Raw genomic sequence first — 20,760 nt, 5'->3', positions numbered from 1 at the left:
TGTTTAAAAATTTTTAAAAATGTATATAAACAAATGTTAACTTGTTAGTTTTTTAATAACTTCTTGTTCTGATATAATTTTAAACTACAGAAATGTTGCAAGAATAGTTCAAGGAATTCCCACATGACCTTCACTCAGATGCACCGATTGTTCACGTTTTGCCCGTTTGTTTTCTCTTTCTGTGTTTTTCTCTAAGCTACTAAACAGCAACTTGGAGAGAGCATGTCCTTTTTACCCCTAAATACTTCCGTGTGTATTTCCTGAGAACAGAATCTCTGTAGTCATCAAAATCAAGAAATTTTACATTGATGCAAAAGAGTTATCTGGTGGATGATTCATATTCAAATTTCACCTAATGATGACAATAACGTCCTTTACGGATATTTTTCCAGGTCTATAATTCCTTTAGGACTACTCACTACATTAAATTATTATGCCTGTTCCATCTGGAACAATTCCTCGGCCTTCTTTGTGCTTTTTTTTTTTTTAGCCATGACATTTTTTAAGATTAAAGGCTTATTATGTGGTACAAGGTCCCCACATTTGTGCTTGTCTGGTGTTTTCTCGTGGTCAGATTCGGGCAGTATGTTTTCCGCAGAAATGTCACTGCGTGATTTTGTGAACTTCTCAGGGCGCTGTGTCCATGGGTGCAGGACGTTAGTTTGTCCTCGGACTGGTGATGTGAGCTTCAGTTATTCGGCCATTTTTACTATCAAGTTACCAAACTATAGTAAAAACAAATTATAACTTTTAATGGACAAATTTGTAATGAACAAATTATTGCGATGGCCTTTTTCAGCTCCTGCTTTTTCTTCTTTGCCAAATGCCCACGGTGGCTCGCTGTGCACAGCAGCTCTGATTCGGGCCTGAAGTGGGAGCGGTGCTTGTTCTAGAAGAAACTCCCAGTCTCCTCTCACTCTGTTGTTTTTCGTCAGTTTTTTAAAACTGAGGTGTCCTTCACACACATTGTAGACGTATACACATCTTGTGCACGGCTTGATGCATTTTTACACACGTGTACGTGCGTACAACCACCACCCAGATCAGAAGACAGAAGGGTACTTCCAGCTCCCCGGCTGGTCTTGCCTTTTACTTCTAGGTGTAAGGAGAAGCCATTGGAAAGTTTTGAGCAAGGCAGTGATCTGCTCTGATTGATGTTATCGAAGCCACTCAGGTTGCTGTGTGAAGAGTCAACAGTGGGCAGACGGGGAGACAGGCTGGGAAGTGTCTTGCACTGCGTTCACCCAGAAGCACAGCCTGCACCAAGCATTTAAGTGCAGGGAGTTTTTCTGGGAGGAGACACCAGGAAATGCCCGTAGAGATATAGGGAAGTGGGGCAGAGAAGGGAGGGGAGTCAATAAGAGATTCATTACATGAATTACCCCTGTGGAAAACTGGAACTTAATTCTCCTGAAGAGCCGTGGACCAGTATAGAACACGGAACATGCATCTTCAAGTTGTCCTGGGGACGAAGAAGTCAGTGTGTTTATTCCAACTCTCTGCAGCCAGCTGTGGAGGGCTGGTGTGAAGTGTCTGGCAATGGTGTTGATTCACCAGCCCATCCTGCTGTGTGGGGAGAGCAAGATCCCACCACCAGAGAAAGCCCACTGGCAAAAACATGCAGACAGGTGTGGCCTGCGGTGGGAAGGTCCCCGAGGGGGAGTAAGCACTGCGGAGGGCACTGCGGGGATCGGACACCTGGCAGGTGGTGGGGGAGATTAGTGGACTGCCAAAGGCAGCTGGCCTGGCTGGAGGGGGGCTGGTGTGGGGGGGGCTGATGTGTGGGAGGACGTGCTTGCTGCTGTGAGGGCAGTGGAGGTTCCAACGGACAATCTGGCAGAAAGCAGCCTGGAGAGGGAAAAGGAGGGCTCCTGGTTGCCACGGCACTCACTTGAGAGGCCACCACTTGAGAATCCCTCTGGAAATGACTGGAAGGTGGGGTAGGAGTGTCTTTGCAAGGGCCTGGTGGCTCTGAAGGCATTGGCAGGGATGTGAACCGGGGAAATGTGTTCTGCTACCACTCACACGCCCCATTTCTTTTCTCTCACAAGGCCTGGGAGACGTGGTTGCATTTTGATTGTTCCTCCTGGTGACTGGGCTGGATTTCATGCTCAGACAGTGTCTTTCCTGCCCAGCTTAGTTTTCTCAGTGCTGACTCCATTCACCCCTCCCACCTTTGACCTGAGACCGGTCCTCTGGACTCAGAGCACCACCCCTGTCCCTCACCTGCACACACCTCTTTCTCTGTCATCCGACCTGGTCGTGACCTCCCACCGGCACATTGCCTCATCTTGCCAGCCTGGCACAGCTCCCAGAAAGGCTGCCCTTGGCTTGCCCTATTTTATTTCTCTCTTTAATTTGACACTGACATTGACAGATAAAGACAAGAGAGAAGCCAAACCCCAGGGTGTAACCAGTATCATTCAAGCACCACCAAATTAATCCTCAGGATTTAGGATCATGCAGCCTGGAATATAAATCTCCACCACTGTATCCCCTTGGAAAAAACTGTCATCCACAAGGATATCTTCAGAGACTCTGCTCTGAAATGAAAGGCCCAACAGGAGGCCAAGGTCGAGTTTGAAGAGAGGCGCAAGACCAGCAAGAACAAATGGTTCTTCCAGAAACTGCGGTTTTAGATCTTTTTTGTTTCATTCGTTAAAAATCTAAATAAATAGATAAATAAACAAATACATAAATACACCTCTGCCACTTGGTATGGAAGTGAGGAGTAGCTTTTTATAAGATTTTGTTTTTTTATTTTTAGAGAGGGGAAGGGAGGGAGAAAGAAAGGGAGGAAAACATCCATGTATGGGTACGCCTCGTACCCCCACCTGGGGACCTGGCCTACAACCCAGGCTTGTGTCCCAACTGGGCATCAAACTGTTGACCCTTTGGATCGAAGACTGGTGCTCAATACACTGAGCCACACCAGCCAGGGCATGAGGAGTAACTTTTGGAATGGACATGTGCAGGAGCCATTTGCCCACACAGGCAACCCCAATCTCTAGACTTGGGGATCCCAGAGCTCAGTTTCTAGAGAGGGTAGAAAATCCTAACGTCAGGGAAAGACAAGAAGAGATGGAAAATATGAAGCTCTACAAAGATAAGGTGTATTGTACAGTTGTGCCCAAGCGTGGCCCATGGTCGTGTGGGGTGTTTCTCATTCTGAGAGGCAATGTCTTCCCAAGTGTATAGTATTCCACACCTGCCACACGGAATCGTCTTCTGCCCAAATAAAAGTAGTGGTAGCTAAGAACTCCCTGGTCCTTGATTTTGACAGCTTTACTATAGTACTCTATTTTACTATTAAATTTCCAGCACATTCTTGAAAAGCAAAATAATGAAAAACAAACAAACAAAACAAAAAAAAGCCCTACTATGAGAGAAAATTCCAGCTAACTACAAATTAGGAGGGGAGCCGCTTGAATGCCCTGAATGGCCATAGTGAAAGCAGAGTTGGGGGCCCTGACGTACACCGTAGACACAGTTGGGCATCCTGGGGGCCTGGACTTGACCCAAACCTCGCATCTTTTGCACCTGCTAGCTGCCTGTCCTTGTCAGTAATGACTAGGAGAAGCACCCACAGTCGTAGAGCCTCCTTCGATTCTCAGCTCCTTCCTAACAAGCCTTTATTTAAATGCAAATGTGATTCCAACTTTTTGATTAGGATATTATCTAGTCATCCATCCCAGAAAATTCACAATCACTGAATGATTTTACCTCTGACTCAACATTTCTGTTTGGGTGGTGCGTTTGTTGTGCTGCTCCTGATGGAAGTGGGCAGAAAGAACTGTTCTTAACGTGGGGCCAGGGCGGGGGTGGGGTGGGGGGAACCTCTGCCAAGTTTTCTGAGATGGAAAGGTGTTAGCTTTTTATCATCGTGGGTAAGGGCTGATGTGATAGCGGAGGGGGGAGTGTGATGGGGTGTGATATTCTACCCTAAAATATTTCTCCAAAACATGTTGGCAGTCAAATCTGGCTGTTTGTGGGACTGGGTGAAATCTTACTTAAAGTGAAAAGGCAGGGCACACTTTACCTCCGGATTTTAACTGTAGTTCAGTTATATACGCTGGGGAGACCCCTTAGGGCGGCCTGATTCCGGGAGGCATCCTGACTTTCCACACACTAGCTGTGTGACCTTGGACAACTTACCTGACCTCTCTGGACCTCCAGTTCCTCATTGAAATAATACTACCTAACTCCTAGGGTTGTTGGGGATTAAATTAAGTGAGCTAATATTTATAAAGTGTTGAGAATAGAGCCTGGTGTACAGGACAGTGCATGAATGATAATACCTTTCCTACTTCCAATAATAAATCCCACCATCTATGGAGTATGTACTAAACGTCAGGCATTGTGCTAAATACTTCATATGTATTTATCTTTTTTAATCCTTCAGGATGTAAAGTTTGATCCCTGATATGATCTTTGTGAGTTTTGATGTGGCAACGTGGTTAGTCAACAGTACCTAGTTATTTAAGCAAACACTAATCTAGGTCAGTGATTTTCAACCTTTTTCATCTCATGGCACGCATAAACTAGTTACTAAAACTGTGGCACACCAAGAGATGTATTTCTGGCTGACAAAAATGCAGGTATAATTTTGACTCATTCATGTAGGACGGCTATTGCTATGTTGGCTGTTGTGATTTTTTGGATAGACAGTTTAGGGAAAAGGGGTCGGTGGCCCTGGCTAGTCAGGGGCTGCGTGTTTTAAAAACTCTTGCAACACACTGGTGGAACGTAGCTGATCTAGGTGTTGCTATGGACGTATTTTGAAGATGGAGGTAGCATGTGCATGTGGTTGACTCTACGTACAGGGGGTTGCCCTTGGTAATGTGCGTGGGCCTCACCCAATGAGCTGAGGCCTGGAGAGCAAAACCTGGGGTTTCCCAGAGAAGAAATGCGGCCTCAAGACTCAACAGTGTTAACTCCTGCCTGCGTTTCCAGCAGGCCTAGGATTTCAGACTTACCAGCCCCTCACAATGGTGCGGGTGTACGTGTGTGCACACATGTGAGGAAACCGATGATCAGCGAGATTAATTGCACAAGGGTCACCTGGACAGGTGTGGTAAGATTCCGATCCAGGTCCCTCTCCCTGCACAGCTTCCTTTCCACTCTAGGCTGCTGTCTCTCCGGTGGCAGGTGAGGGGGTGTTCCAATTTCAGACTTTGTGGAGTGTGGAATGTAGTCTTACCCTTGAACTCTGAAGAAAGAACCTGTGGAAGTGCAATCTCTCTGACCATCTGGCTTGCTCTCTACTCTGGTGGCATTTGGAGGAAAGACGGGAGCAGAGACAGGGGAGAAAGAAAATGGAGCGGTGAGAATTTTACCAGTGGGGTGTTGGTTGCAAACAACAGAAACTGACTTTCACAAAAAGGAAAGGATTGGGAGAATACTGAGGCAGGGCAGCTCTCAGAAAACAGTGCTCAGTGGTCTGGACCATGAGAGCCCCAGCAACAGTCTCACTGCACAGACGCTAGCCCGGGACCTGCTCCTTCTTCCTTGGTCAAAATGCTCAAGAGGACGTCTGTCCAGCTGAGCAGCTTAGGTCATGTCCTTGTCAAGTCTGTACCAGGACACAGAGAGAGGAGCTAGTCAGAGAAGCAGGAGTGCCAGGAATTATCACCCACAGAAAATGAAGGAAGCTCTGTTTCCCAAAAGAAAATTGAGGTACTACTAAGAAGGGAAATGTGTGCTTGACAACCAAAATGGTAAGTTATAGCAGCAGAAGATTTCTTAGATTAAATCCCCTCTTGCAAAATATTTCAGGATGGACCCATCACCGGTCTTCGGAAATGGCTCTTCAGCTTGTTGGGGTGACAAGGGGCACATCTCTAGGCTCTAGCTTGAGGTTTGGGGAGTTAGGAGAAGGCTCTTTGCATAAAGTTTGCATATTAAACATAAATAGCAATAACAATAGCAGCAATTAGTCTCCATCAAACACTGACTGTGTGTTGGGTGCTGTTCTCAGTGCCTGGCCTGAAGCTGGCTCATCTTCAAGACCCTGTGAGGAAGGCACAGTTATTATCACCATTTCACACGTGAGAAAACTGAGGGACATGGAGGTTAACTAATTTGCCCCTGCGGCTAAAAAATGGCAAACAATACACAATAATGTGTTTTTACAATTCTAATCCTAGAATATTAAATAGGATAGGGGATTGTCATATAATCACAAGCAGCAGAGTGCCTTTTGCCTCGCTAGAGAGCTGACAAGGTCTGATGCTTGCTTGATAAAGACTCTGCCTTGATGTCTGATCTGAGACGTTCAATTCCATTTTCTTAATGGCTGTCAATCAGTTCCCCACTGTTTCCCCTGAGGATGGACTCAGCGGGGGAGTCGTCAGCACTTAGGAGTAGCATTAAGAACAAAACCTGATGGGGCTGTTTGTTTTTCCCCAGTGAGATGGCCCAGTCCCTCAACACAGCCAGAAATGAACTCAGATGCCACTTGGTGCTGAATGCTTTGCTTCCCGGATCACTGGGCTTCCCCAAGGCATCCGATATTACTGGAGCAAACACAACCCGGTAGTGAGTTCAAATGATGCCAGCCACCACTTCCAGTTCCAGGGACTTCTCTCCTTAGACCAGCAATGTTCAGTAGAAACATAACATGAGCCACATGCGTCATATAAAAGTCTGTATTTTTTTAATTTTTATATTTTAAAAGACTTTTAATTTATTTATCTTTAGAGGGGAAGGGAAGGAGAGAGGGAGAGAAATATCAATGTATGGTTGCCTCTCGTGCATCCCCTGCTGGGAACTGGCCTGCAACCCAGGCGTGTGCCCTGACTGGGAATTGAACCTCAATCCTTTGGTTCACAGGCCCGCGCTTGATCCATTGAGATACACCAGCCAGGGCTATTTTTTTTTTTTTTAGATTTTATTTATTTATTTCCAGACAGAGGAGAAGGGAAAGAGAAAGAGAGGGAGAGAAACATCAGTGTGTGGTTGCCACCAGCCACTAGAGGCCTGGCCCGCAATCCAGGCATGTGCCCTGACTGAGAATAGAACTGGCAACACTTTGGTTTGCAGGCCTGTGCTCAATCCACTGAGCCATACCAGCCAGGGCTAAAAGCCTCTATTTTTCAGAAATTAAAAAAATATTTTATTTAAACAATAATCCAAAATTTATTGTGGGGATATTTTACATTCTTTTTTTCCATATCAAGTCCTTGAAATCCAGTGTGTATTTGCAGTTTGGACCAGCCCCATTTCAAATTAGTGCTCAGAAGCCCTAAATTGGCTAGGCGCTGCCCTATCTGACGGTGCAACTGTGGACCAAAACTCTTTCAACAACTTCATTTCCCAGATACAAGCACCTGCGAGGTGCCTTCATGGTCTGAGACCTCACGGAATTCACACTCTCGAGAGAACAATGTATGCTAAACAAGTAAACTTGTAAATAAACACGGTAATCATAGGCTGTGACAAGCAGCTGCCCCGGACTAACTTGGGAGGAGGACACTTGAGCGTGGTGGGTGGAGGGGAAAGGAGCCTTCTCTGAGGATCGTCGTGACCTCTGAGCTGTGAAGAGAAGGCAGAGCCTTCCTGGCAGAGGCCAGAGATAGAGGAAAGCCCCTGAGGCCGGAAAGCCCTGGGCCTGGGAGGTGCAGAAAAGACAGCTTTACCTCTGGGCACCAACAGCTGAGGAGCTGAGTATGCAGGGACCAGATCGCCTACTCAGGGTTTTGGGTTTTGTCCTAAGTATGAAGAGAAATCACTGATATGTTTTAAACAGGAAAGCGGTGGGGTATGATCTCAGTTTTGAAAATTTGGCTCTAGTCCTGGCTGGGTGGCACGGTTGGTTGGAGTGTTGTCCCGGACGCCTAAAAGTCACAGGTTGGATCCCAGATCAGGGCACTTATGGGAGGCAACCGATCATGTTTCTTCCTCACATCAATGTTTCTCTCTTTCTCTCCCTTCCTTTCTCTCTAAAATCAATAAAAATATATCCTCGGGTAAAGATTTTTACAAAAAGATGGCTCTGGCTAGAAAGAAACCCCTTTCCTTCCCCTTCCCTCCTACAAACACTCAGAAATGCCTTTAGTTAAAAAAACAAACCTAAATAAAACTAAACTGACTTATATATCTGAGTTTTATAGAAAGGCAAATTATCCTGGGTCAGAGACTGAGAGGAAAGTTAGAGACACATCAGGAAGATAGGAGGCGAAGTGGGCTCTGGCTGCTTGGGGGTGAAAGGGGAGTCAGGGGAAGGTTCTAGAATACAAACCCTAATGGGTATGGGCTGGAGTTTTCATGCCTATGCTGGCACAGGGGGCAAGGCTTTGGCCCACTGGAAAAGCGGACTTAGAATTGAAACCCCTTCACAAATGTGGGCTGTTGAGAGAGGTGCCCCATAAAATGGCTTAAAATACCTCCCCTCACTAGCTCAAGTAGGAAACAAGAAATCTTGCCTTTGTCCTGTGGAAAAAGGAATCTGTGAGATATTAGAACCTTAGTCCTGTGCCGTGTGAAAGGGTGGAATAAAAGAAATTACACTGAGTGGTGTGGGAATTGGCAAATTGGTCCCAGACCAGTAGGCAGGATGAGGAGGAGCTGGCTGACTGGGTGGCTCCTACAGTATTCTCGGCATATCTTAAACTTGAATGTGTAAATGAACCATCTGGGGATTCTACTAAAATGCAGATTCTGATCCCCTAGGTCTGGGGTGGGGCCTGAGACTCTGCATTTCTAACAAACTTTTGCATGCTATTGACTCTGTTGGTGCCCAGACCATTTTTGAATAACAAGGCTCCAAGACAATGGTGACTTGGGTAGGTTGGTGGTGGGACAAAGAGAAGAGGATGGATCGAGAGTCTGGGGAGAGACTCCGCAAGACTTGCTGAGGGACCTGTGTGAAGTGAGGGGAAGGGACGACTCCTGGGCTTCTGGCTTTGGTAGCTGGGTGATGATGGTGCCAGTTACTGACATAGGGAAGACCAGGGCAGGAACAGGCTATTTCTCCATTTGGGGCCAGGGGACTGTGTGCAGGAGGGATCAAAAACTCAGGGCTAGTCAATTGCAAACACTATGCTGAATCTCCTTTCTCTGTAAAAGAAATGCCTCTATGAGGCAACCAGTACATGGGTGGTCTATTTTCTTAGCTTGAGTGGCTGACAACAGTTTTTGCTTGGTACGTCCAATCTGGCAAGTGTTAAAGCTTAATAAATAGCCAACTGTGTACATGAGGTCCAGAAATGACCAGCAGACTCTCTTTACCTGCTCCTCACACACTCACATACACCTCCCTTGCTTAGCAAAGGCGAAGATCACGGCACTTAAATCTGTTGAATTTAGACTGTGTGTGTTGGAATCCTCCAAAGTCCTCAGCACGTCCTCAGTGTGAATGAGCAGAGCGCTCGTATTGCAGCTTCTAATAAGTAATACAACATGTGCAGCTTAAGGACATTAGAACAAGTGTTTATTTTAAAAAAGAAAAGAAATGATCTTTGTGCCAGGCACCCTGCTAGGTACTTTTACAAACATTATCTCATTCAACAGCTACAACAATGCTTCCAGATGGGTTCTGTTATTCCTGTTTTCATGGATGAGAAAAGTGAGGTTCAGAGGGATAAGTAACTTGCTCAAGGTCCCACACGGCCCGCTGGGGGTTGAACCTGTGTTAGCCTTTGTCCAAAGCACAAGTTCTTTTGACCTTGCCCTGGACTCCCAATTCCAGGCTGTGTGCCATGTGCTGAGTAGGATACACAGATCTTTGGAAATTATCGATGCAGCCCTGGAGGAGTTTAACCTAAATGGGGAGAGAAGTCAATCATGCAAACATATTTGACACATGCTGCTAGTGAGGTGCCAATGTCATTGGAGATATTCCTACGGCGTCAGAGTGAGGCAGGCTGAGCAGAGTGTTCCAGAGAAGGTGGGACTCTGAATCACATTTACAAGAATGGTTAGGACCTGGAGAGAGAGGGGAGCCTCCCAGGCAGCGATTCCAGTGCAGGCCAGGCAGCGAGGCAGCCTCCACTGACGAGTTTTCCTCCACTCTTTTCCACCTCTCATCTTCACTGCTAAAATCCAACCTGGTTTCCCCAGGCTTGGGTTAAATGCCTGACTCCTTTAGGCTGAAATGAGTGCCCATTTTCCATTCACTCATGACACCCTGTGATTATTTCTATCACTGCTATTTCCACATTAAATGGTTCTTTTATGTGTTTCTTTCTTGAGGTCAGGAATTTTGCTCCGTTTATTTTCCAATGCCCAGAGATAAAATAGTGCCTGGCACATAATAGGTGCTTGGTAAAAAACCATTTTTTTTGTTAACAGTTGGCTATTTTTCAGGATGATTTCCTCTCCTCGGCATCTCTTTGTTATCTTCTTTGCACCGACCTGTACTGGTTGGGATACACCTGAAGCCCAAGTCAATATATCCGTGATTGAAACAAGACAGCGCATCACTCCCATGTCACAGTGAGAGCAGCAGCAGTCTAAACGGAGCTGGTGCCTTCACAGTGAGGAGTACCCAGCCTCCTGCTACTAGTAGTTCTGTCACCCCTGGGATGGGATGAATTATCTGCATTTGCATGGTTGAAGGTGGCTCCCCACATCTGTGTTCTAGCCAGCAGGAAGGGGCACGAAGGAAAAGGCAGACGGGCTGCCTTTTTTTTTTTTCTAATGGTGCAACATGGAAGTAGCACACATCACATCCATTCTCATGCTGGTTTCAGGATCTAGTTGTCTAGTTGCATGGCCAGATCTAGCGGCAAAAGATTCTGGAAAAGGCAGTTTTTGCTCGGGCAACTATCTAGGACTAGAATTTCTATGACCAGAGAAGGAGAGAGCAGATATGGCTTGTGGGGAGGGCAGGGATCAGTGGCAGTATTTGCCACACGTTCTTTTCCTGCACTGCCTTACTGTGGTGTCCAAACTGTTCCACATGATATGCTTAACCTATTTTTTTCTTTCCAAGGTACATGTACTACTGAATTGCTTGCAATGGTCGAATCCTGTGTGGTCATCTCATCTGTCCTCTGATGAGAGGGTGAGTTCTTTCATGGTGGCGGTTGTATCTTACACAGCCTTGATCTTGTAGCGGTGCCTTATACCTAGGTGCTCAGTCAATAGTGCTGAGTGAATGAATACGTGGGTGAGGAGGAGAGCCTTTTCATTATCCCATTATCTCGTCTCTGTGGAGTGGGGTTTGTCAGTCACACTAGCCAATAGCACAAATAAATCAGTATTACCCTTGTTGAGATTTCACAAAGTGTTGGAGCAGCGAGGGACGTAAACATCTCTTTTCTGGCCCTCTGGCAATACGCTGGAGCCAGGGAAGAGTCAGACCTGGGATGAGGGTGACTCTCCTCCCAAGATATGTGTTACGGTATCAACTGCACCACCACCACCCTCTCCCCCGTTCCTCTGGCTCTCCTTCATAGGGGGTATCCACTCCCCCCTTCACAATTCTGGAAGCACTTCCTTTGAGTCAGATTGTAAATATTTGGGGGGAAAATAATCATGAGGATCAACATTTTCTAGAGGTCTGAAATTGCCCTCCTTGCACTTTTTGGCCATCTGGTTTGGGTATGAGGTGGAAAGTGCTCATTCACCTTATGAAACTGGGTTACATTTTGATGATGCCAGGCCAGCTGGCCCCTGAGAGGCCTGTTACCATGGCAAATGGTAGGGTCACCTTGAGATTACTCACTTGACCTGAGCTTGTTGTGTCTAGACAGTCACGCTGAGGGCCATGTCACCCAGGAAGTTGGCGCTTCAGAGAGCCGCCTTGGTTCCTGGTTTGCCCCATTTTCTCCAGTCTCCGGACCAAGTCAGGGTTTCCAGCTCCTCTCATATTCGTGTCTGGCATTTCCTTGCTCTCAGCTCTCCCAGGACAGTGCTGTTTTCAGCAGGGAGATGCTTCCCCTCCCTCCCCCAACCCAGGAAGCGCCCTGGCCTCTATGACAGCAAATCCATTGCACCATTTAGGTTTAATTAGAGCACAATGACAGATGATTAGTTTACACATCAAAGCACTGAAACAACTCAACAAATTGGCCCCATCCCAAAGCCCAGCACAGGAGCTGGCCTTGAACTCAGAGGCTCTGCCCACAGGGACCAGGGAGCTAGCGATGAAAGCCTGGGAGCCCCATGCAGAGAGGCACACAGAAGGAGTTCTGTTTCTCAAGTGAAGAAATGGATCCCAGCTGTTTCCAACCTTAATTGTGTGTCTTCATCTCTCACCTTGACTTTCCTCCTCCAAGCCCTCCTTAACTGCTCCATAGAGTTCATGTGCAGTCAACTTTCAGTTCTTTGGGGAGTGATTTATCAATCTGTGGGTTACCCAAACCCTTTGCTAATTTTCTTTTTTACCCTGTTACCCAAATGGGATTTTGATTATTCATTAGGACACCACCTACCGAGGAATGAGAGAGAAAGCAAACAAGTTGATCTTTAAACCAGACCACTGCTGATTTTTTTTTTGTTTGAGGTTTGATGTGGGAAAAGTTAGAAACTAGGTTGCAACAAGGTAAATGAATTATTTCTGGGTCCCCTTCATGCATATTCCCCCGTCCCGCGGAGATGACCAGGAGCCAGGTGAACGAACACATGCGAGCACTCTACATTAGACTGTCTTTGCCTTTTATTACACATTTCAGATCCCTTATTGTCATGCCAGGGCCCTAGAGAGGCGGGTGACGTGTTGGAAGACATAGCAGTTTAGTTCTGGCTCAAAAGACCAATCTGTTCATATCAACATAATCACTTAATTCAGGGAGAAACTAAACAGACAAAAATCCACAAATGTCCATCCAGTAGTCAAACTAAATTGACTCTCTTCCTTGGACAACACACATGCTCATCAAAACAATTGACATTTCCTGCCTCAAGGTCAAAGTCAGTGGCAGAGAGGAAACTTGAATCTAGGCCTTCCTTCATAGTCCTTATCCCTCGGGGCTCTGTGATCTTTCTAATTGTTGGAGAAAAACAGGGTTGCGGCTATATAAAAATTTCACAGAGGACTAAGGCTCTGGCCTCTCTCTGCTGAACAATTGATGGAGACGCAGTGCATGGTGGGATTGTCATTTTCTCACTGTGGGCCTTGGGGGTGAGCAGGCATCAGCCTCGCCACTGTGATGCGGGCAGACAGATGAATGCTGGCTGCCTCTAGCCCAGGACAGTGGGTGGACCTGTACTGGGCTCAGCCTTGTCTGAGCAAAGCACTTCAGGAAGAGTATGACACTGCACTATTAGCGTAAACCAGGAGCCTATTGATCTGGCTGATTAGAAAACCTTCCAAGGCACTGGGGTAATTAGCGTAATTTACAGAGTAGCAGTTATCAGCGCCATTGCCTAATTAACAATGTAAATATCTTCCTAAATTACATTTTGTAATCACGGTCAGGCCCTCTAGCATTTGCCCTGTTCACTGCAAGCTCCTTCCCAGATGTATAGACAGTCACCTTTTCTCCATGCCTAGCATCACGTTTCTGCATCACTCGCCATAAAGCAGTCGTACGTGCCCCACGTCTCCGCCGTTGTATCTTACCGGGGGTCTGCGCTGCCATCCTCTCTCCAGCCCAAAGTACGCCGTCGGCCAATGGAACGGCCACTTAGAAGTACTTAATTAGACGTGAAAGGGGAGCTCTCTCATGTTCTGGATTCTGAACTATTTTTTATTTATGCGCTTAGTAGGATAAGTCGCCTTAAATTAGCATCACCTGTTTTCCTCAGAAGAGCTTGTGAGAAATGAGGCTATTGGGAGGAGAGGTTTAACAAAATATTTGTTTACAGTAGTCACGGGTGCAGGGAATCATCCCAAACGCATGTGTTGCTTTGGCAAACCGGGCTACTTTTCCTGTTTATTTTACTTCCTTATCATGTCTCGTTGAATTAATGTTTGTGATAGAATATTTTGCCTGCCTAATCAAACATATGCTCGGGGAACTTGATTGTTTTGCTTTATTTTATTCTCGCATTAAATTCATTTATTCTTTTGAGTATTAGGGCCCCACTGAAGGTTACCGTTCCACGCCTAAATTCCAAATGGCCTGGGCACACATTCAAGTCTGTGTAGAGACCTGGGGGTGGGAAGCTCAGACTCATAACCTTCGCGACAAAGAAGGCCCTGAAAGCTTCCCATTGGGGAAGGCCTGGTGATTTCCGCTGGTGGATTATTCGCTTCTGATCTTTCTGCTTCCACTCACGGCACACAGCCAGACAGAAAAGGAATTTAGTACAAATCCGCACGTAGTACATTGGTAAAGCAGGAGGGAAGGCAAAAGTGAATTTTAGAGGAATGTGCTGTAGGTTTTAATTAACTCTCTTGCCCTTGTTCCCATTATCATTGATTTTTGTGATAAGTGCCAATTATATGTGTCATAAGTATACTCCTTTTCGCTGAAGACAAGAGATCTTATGTGTGATGCAAATAAGGGTTCTCAGAATGCTAATTTTGTAATGAGCCAATGCATTCTTCAAGGAGTCTAGTGGGGGAATAAAACATGTGCATAAATAATTATAATGCAAAATAGGAAACGAGTGCATCATGAGATGGTACAGAAAGAATTATGGCCAAAAAAGAGGGTGGAGAAATAAATTAGAGTTGAGAGATTCAGGAAGGCCTGCTCGAAAGTTGGGGAAGATTGGCATAAAAGCAAACTGAGAGTATTGGGTGTGGTTTCCAGATTCGGGGAACAGCTGGGTGAAAGCACAGAGTGGGGGCAGCACGAACTTTAAATGAGGAACAAGAAGACGTATGCCATGGCCACTGAAAAGCTCAGGCCAGTCCCACAGACTGCTCATGACCCAGTCAGGCCAGTTTCACAGGCCTGCCTATGACTCAGTTGTCCCCACTCCACTGCTAGCCCGAGGCTTCATCGAAACTCTCTCCCTCCGTGCCCAATAGACAGCTGGTGCCAGCCACATGGCTGGTGGTCAGACTGACCCTCCTGTACCTGGGAACACAAGGCCCTTTATTTAACTCATAGTCCTGACTGATATCCTGGAACCCTGAGGCACCTGCCTGGAAGAAGATGAGACTAACTCCTCCCCTAACCCCTCACAGATCCCACATATTTTCTTTTAAAACCCTATTCTTGCCTCCCGCTGCCACCCGCACCCCCCACCCCCCCTTGCAGGCTGCAGCCCATCTCAACTCAGCCTGCCCCGAAGCACAGCATCAGATAAAGGCACTTGGATCGGATCATCGGTTCCTCCCGCCTGTTTCTCTCGCATTTCTTACAGCCATGAATGTGAAGGGAAACACCACAGAGGACGCTGTGGACCTCGGCTGGAGCTCCATCCCACAGAACCTGGCATCCAGGCTGAAACATCTGCACTGCATTCTGTAGACCAGGATCAGCAAACTGGTTTTTGTTTGTTTTGTCTTGTCTTGTTTTGCTTTTTTTTGTGCGAAAAGCCAGAGAGTGAATATTTTAGGCTTTGCAGGACACATGATCTCACTATTCAGCTCTGCCCTTGTAGCACCAAAGCTGCCACACACAATATGTCAATGAATAGGCCCTGTTCTGTTCCTTTACTTAAGGAAACAGGACACTGAAACATGAATTATGTATAATTTTCATGTGTTGCAAAATATTTTCTCTGAGTTTATTACTGTCCTCTGCTAGTGGGGTGTGCAGGGGCATGAAGCTGGAACCATCTTCAAACTACTGAGTCTTTCTTTGCCTTGGCTCATCTCCCCACAGCCACCAAGAGCCAAGCAAGGTCTGATGAGCGTGGACCCAGGGGCCAGAGAACCTCCAAGTCAGGCGCCAAGTGATTATGATGTTGCACATTTTCGTGGAGAGCTGTAGTTCCTCGGCCACCGTGGGCCCCGGACCCAGCTTCGGCATGCGGCCACGTGGGGGCTGTGTGTTCCAAATGGGCCTGACAGTGTTTGGTAACTAAACACAAATATCTAAGAGTTTGGACAATCCATGCATGGCAAATGTGGTATACAGACTGTCCTCTCTGTTCGCGACCCCACACTTTGGTGCACAATATCTTGACATCCCTAAACCACCTTCCCTGGGCTGAATTAGGTGTTTCTGCATATCGGCGGGCTAATACTAACTTCCGTCCATCACTCGGGTGAGGAGGTTCTGTAGCACCCAGCAAATGGTTTTCCTCCTCCCCTCTCATGCCTCTCACTGCACCAACCTGCCCTTTAGGACTGGCAGTGAGTTTAGACCCGGGGTCCTGGGGTCCCATGGGGAGGCAGCCCCTCACGGCCCCTGCCAACTCATTCTGCCCCTACGCAGATTCCCTGAAGGCTAACACAGGGCGCAGAGAGGCAGGTGTGCAAGGCATGTTGAACCAGATTTTTTTCCTTCGTGAGCTAGATCAAAGCAGTTCTCTATCTCTGTTCCAGCTGCGTCTAACATAACAAAGGCTTTTAAAATAAATTATAACATCAAATGTATTTTTTTCTGATTTGGAATTACATGATTAAGCTTGAATAAAAGTCACCTCATTCATGGTCTTCCCCCTTATCTCTCTGCCCTTACTTCTCTTACCCAGAAAAGTCTTCAGATTTTTTTTTTCTAATAAGAACTAACATTGAACAATTATATGGCCAGGAAAAGGTTAATTAGGTGAGTAACTTAATTTAACAACTTTCGAGGAGGAGGATGTGGTCAGCTGACTCAAGGAATCTAAGAAGTAGAGGAAGCAAAGGACAGAGAAGGGGCCCTTGCTTGTGACAGCGGGGAAGCCACTGGGAACCTCGTTAGGACAGGCTCTGCGCTGTGCAGATGGAGACCAGCTGTCTCCCCTGAACGGTGAGCAGGTGAATGAATGAGGGAGCGAGTGAGGCAGCCTGTGTCCACAACTCAAGTGATGGCTTCTTATCATTTAGGTCTCAGTTTAAATGTCACCGTTTCGAAGTGATCTAAAGTAGCCATCTGGTGACTACCACATGACCATATTTTCTCTCTGCAAAGCACTTACTTATGACCAGATCATGTCTTCTTCCTCTGTGAGTCTCTGCCACTCGGACACCACACGCACACACACAATGATAATGTTTCATTTTTCTGTATCTCCAGAACCTAAAAGATGGCTCGCTCCCTGATAGGTGTTCTATAAACACTTGGGGAATGAGTGGATAAAAGTTTGGCTGTGACGGAGAGTGGGAAATCGTGCAGTGCTTCTCAGACCTCAGTGTGCCTAGCAACCACCTGCGGATCTCCTTAAATGCAGATTCTGATTCTGCAGGGCTGGGGCTGGAGAATCTGCCTTTCTAAGCTCCCAAGTGAGGCCATTGCTATTGGTCCACGGACCATGTTTTGAGTAGCAAGGCCTCTAGCCTGATTTGATGTTGCTTAGCATGAACAGGAGAAGAAAGTAATGAAGAAGGAGAGGAGGGTAATGACAGCAGCAAAGATTTCAGGAAGGCAGAGGGGATAGAAGCCAGACAACCCATGGGGGAATTGGTTTTTCAAAGGTGGAGGAAACTTTTCTTGGTGTAACAGGAAGGAGAAGGGGTGAGCAGAGGAGGAAGTTCTTGACGGGGGTGTCTACTGGTTCAGTGGGGTCAGCACTTAGAGCCAGGGTGGAGACGAGCTGTGGGGGTCCAGAGAAACAGTCGTTTTCTTCCCAGGCAGCATCCAGTGTGCCTTTGAGTCTGAATCATGAATGTACAGTAAAACCCGTCAGCTACCTCTGTTGTGTCATTTTCTCAGCATTAATCTGCTGGGGAGCAGGTTGGCGAAGGAGGATGGCAGGTTCCTTCAGAGTGAGTGTGACTGAGGGCGAGAGGAACCAGGGAGTTGATGGTATTGGTGGGGGAGTATTTTTGAAAAATTCGTTATTTAAAAAAATTTTAATTCTTCAATTACAGTTGACATCCCATATTATTTTATATTAGTTTCAGGTGTATAGCAGTGGTTTAGACACTTACGTAACTTACAAAGTGAAGGGGAGAGTGATTTGAATGGCGGACCATAGAAAGCGAGGCACAGGCACTGGGAGAGAGACTGTCATTCTGTCCCCGTTCTCATGGGGGCCTGGTGGGAAGACACTATACACACTAGGGGGGAGCCAAGAAACCCCAGATTATCTTCCGGAGGGTGGGACCCTTGTAGTGCAAGCTTCCCCCAGCTAGGTGAGTGTTCAAGGAACACATCTGTATCAGTGTACTAGCTGGCGTTGTTGTGAGAGGCTATGTTTGTTCGGTTTCAGTGAATTATTTTCGAAGACTCTTTCACTGCATTTGCCCATTTCATGAGGGGTAATTTATGAGCACACCTGCCCACAACACACTGAGTGTTCAGCAGTTTTTGACCAAAAAAAGATCATGACCCCAGTGTCTCACCCTCCTTAGTCACCCAATCTTGCCCTGAGTGACTTGTTTTTGCTTCCCAGTGTGAAAAAAGTCCTCACAGGAAAACATTTTGCCAACATGGAAGAGGCAAAACAAAAAAATAGCGGAAGCACTAAAAGGCATGAAAATCGACGAGTTCGAAAACTCTTTTGAGCTGTGGGAGAAGGTCTCAACAGGTGTACGACATCAAATGGAATGTACTTTGAAGGTGACGGAAGTCAAACATGCAAGAATAAGCACACAATAAGTAGTTACATATGTATGTAACTACCAGAACCGTCCCCACAGTGCCTTGAGGCTTACCACTGCATACACTCGGCTAACGTGACAACTGCCAGCCTCTGCATCTCTTTACCTGAGAGTATGGAAGGGCAGAGTCAGTACTGGGGTGGGGAGGAGAGGCCCCCAGAGCGCAGCATTCAGCCAGTAATGAACAGGAACCGGTGTACAAATACCCCAGTATTCCCCACATGGCCCTTTCATGGCCCTAGGGTGGGGGAACTGGTGTACGTTGCACGTTGGCCTCCCTTCAGGATGAAGCGCAGTTGCTCATGATGGTAACTGGATGGGCAAGATTCCTCCATGGGCTCCCTTTCTTCCCTGTCTCAGTTCCCTTCCTGGGTGTTTCCTCTCATCAACTCCCAAATAAACTACTTGCACTCAAATCCTTGCTTTACGGTCCTCTGGGGGATCCCAACCTAAGGCAGGCACAGGAACTACAAATTGTGATGCACGCCGTGGAGAAAGACACAGGCTCCTGTCTGGGAGGAGGGGCAGGTGGAAGGAACACGGGACGTTTGAGGGTTTGAATGGACAGTTTTGGGGCAGCAGGGGACCAGGGACATGGAGGGAAGCCTAAGAGACCAGACCCCGCAGGGTCTTGTAGGATGTGGATAAGGAGTTGAATGTATCTATTCAGAGAGCACCGAGAAGCCATTAAGGGGGCTCAAGAGAGTAAAAAGATCAGATCTGCCTCTAACAAACAGTGGAGAAGGGCACAAGGGTGGGAATGGAAGAGAGGGAGTCCAGGGGCCTCTGCTGTGACTCAGGGCTTTGCATGGAGTTTTGTGCTTGGAGGAGTCTCGACAAATGTTTGATGAGTTCTTACCTGCATACGTGATTGACCAGACACCTCATTTCCTGGCCAAAATGAGTAATGGTTTCCTTTAATTAATGATGCCCTTTTGTTCTGGGCTGCTTTCCTTGAGTTTATCAGGCCTTTCTGTGTGGGAGAGAACCAAAAGGGTAGCTTCCTTTCCATTTTCTCATTCTCCAATCCCCTCCTTTCCTCTCTCTTTGTCTCTGTCCCCCCTCCCCCTCCACACCTCTCTAGCTCTTCTCTTTCTCCAAACCCTACTTAATAAAGTTCATTGTCCCATACAGTCTCTATTCCTATTAACGGTGGCATTAATTCTTACTTGTGGCTATCTGAAGACTCCGCAGATGTAGTCAGAGGAAACAAAATTACACTTTGTAAACAATATAATTTTAAAATGCATCTTTAGTTCAGTGCTATCAAAATGCAAAAAAAGAAAAATATTCCCAAGCACATTTGCTCCTTTGATGACATCACCATATACACAATCTTGCATTCGCTTCTTCTTTTCATACAGACAATTCCATTTCAGGGGTGATTTATGCAAAAAGGTGTGTGTGTGTTATTTATAATCTGAAATCATGAGACATTGAGCATATTTGCAAGAAATGAAAAAGTGGAGACTCATATTCATACGTGTGATCACCAGTGTGGTCTCACATGTGGCCACTGTAAACATATTGCTGCCGAACACACCGAAAAATGTGGTCTATTTACCAGTAGGCAGGTTTAGATTTATGGAGTTGCAGCAAGTAACAGAAGGAGCCCAGGCTGTAAATTGCTCTCCAAGGATATATTGTGAATAGTCACAATTGTACCCATTTCCCTCTTGTACTCTTTTATAGAAAAACCTTGGAATTCTTGCTCACCCCCTTCTTCAAACCAGCAATTAAAGAAACAAGACACTAGATGTCTAAGAGTTCGCGTGACCTTTTAGACCCAATGTTTTCATTTTCTTAAAAATAAATCTTCCATAGTGGGTGAAGGTTATACTTTGCAGCACCCCGGGGTGGAGAAGATCTGTGCATTGGGTTTTCCATTTTCGCCCTGGCGTCCCCTTTTGGCACTTACACCAGTCACTCCAAGCCCCTCCCGTGTCGTGGCAGGATTGGAGACATGCAAATTGCAAACTGGTAAATAGCAACTTTGCATATTTTGAATAGAAGAACAACGTGGTACCACTCATTCTGTTCACAGGGAAATCTGAGATAATGGGAGTGAGAGCAAGGGCAGACCGAGGGTCCTAAATGTTTTCTTCAAAGTGTTTAGTATGCTTATTAAATCTATTGTACAGTGATGAATTAATTTGAATTATTTACATGGTCAACCTGTGAGACAATAACCTGATTTAATCAGAGGATGCAAATGTATCATTTCT

This window comes from Sturnira hondurensis, unplaced genomic scaffold (genome assembly GCF_014824575.4).
Source record: "Sturnira hondurensis isolate 20B ecotype Veracruz unplaced genomic scaffold, ASM1482457v3 Scaffold0018728, whole genome shotgun sequence".
NCBI lineage: Eukaryota > Metazoa > Chordata > Mammalia > Chiroptera > Phyllostomidae > Sturnira > Sturnira hondurensis.
Note: the sequence above shows the minus strand (reverse complement) of the source record.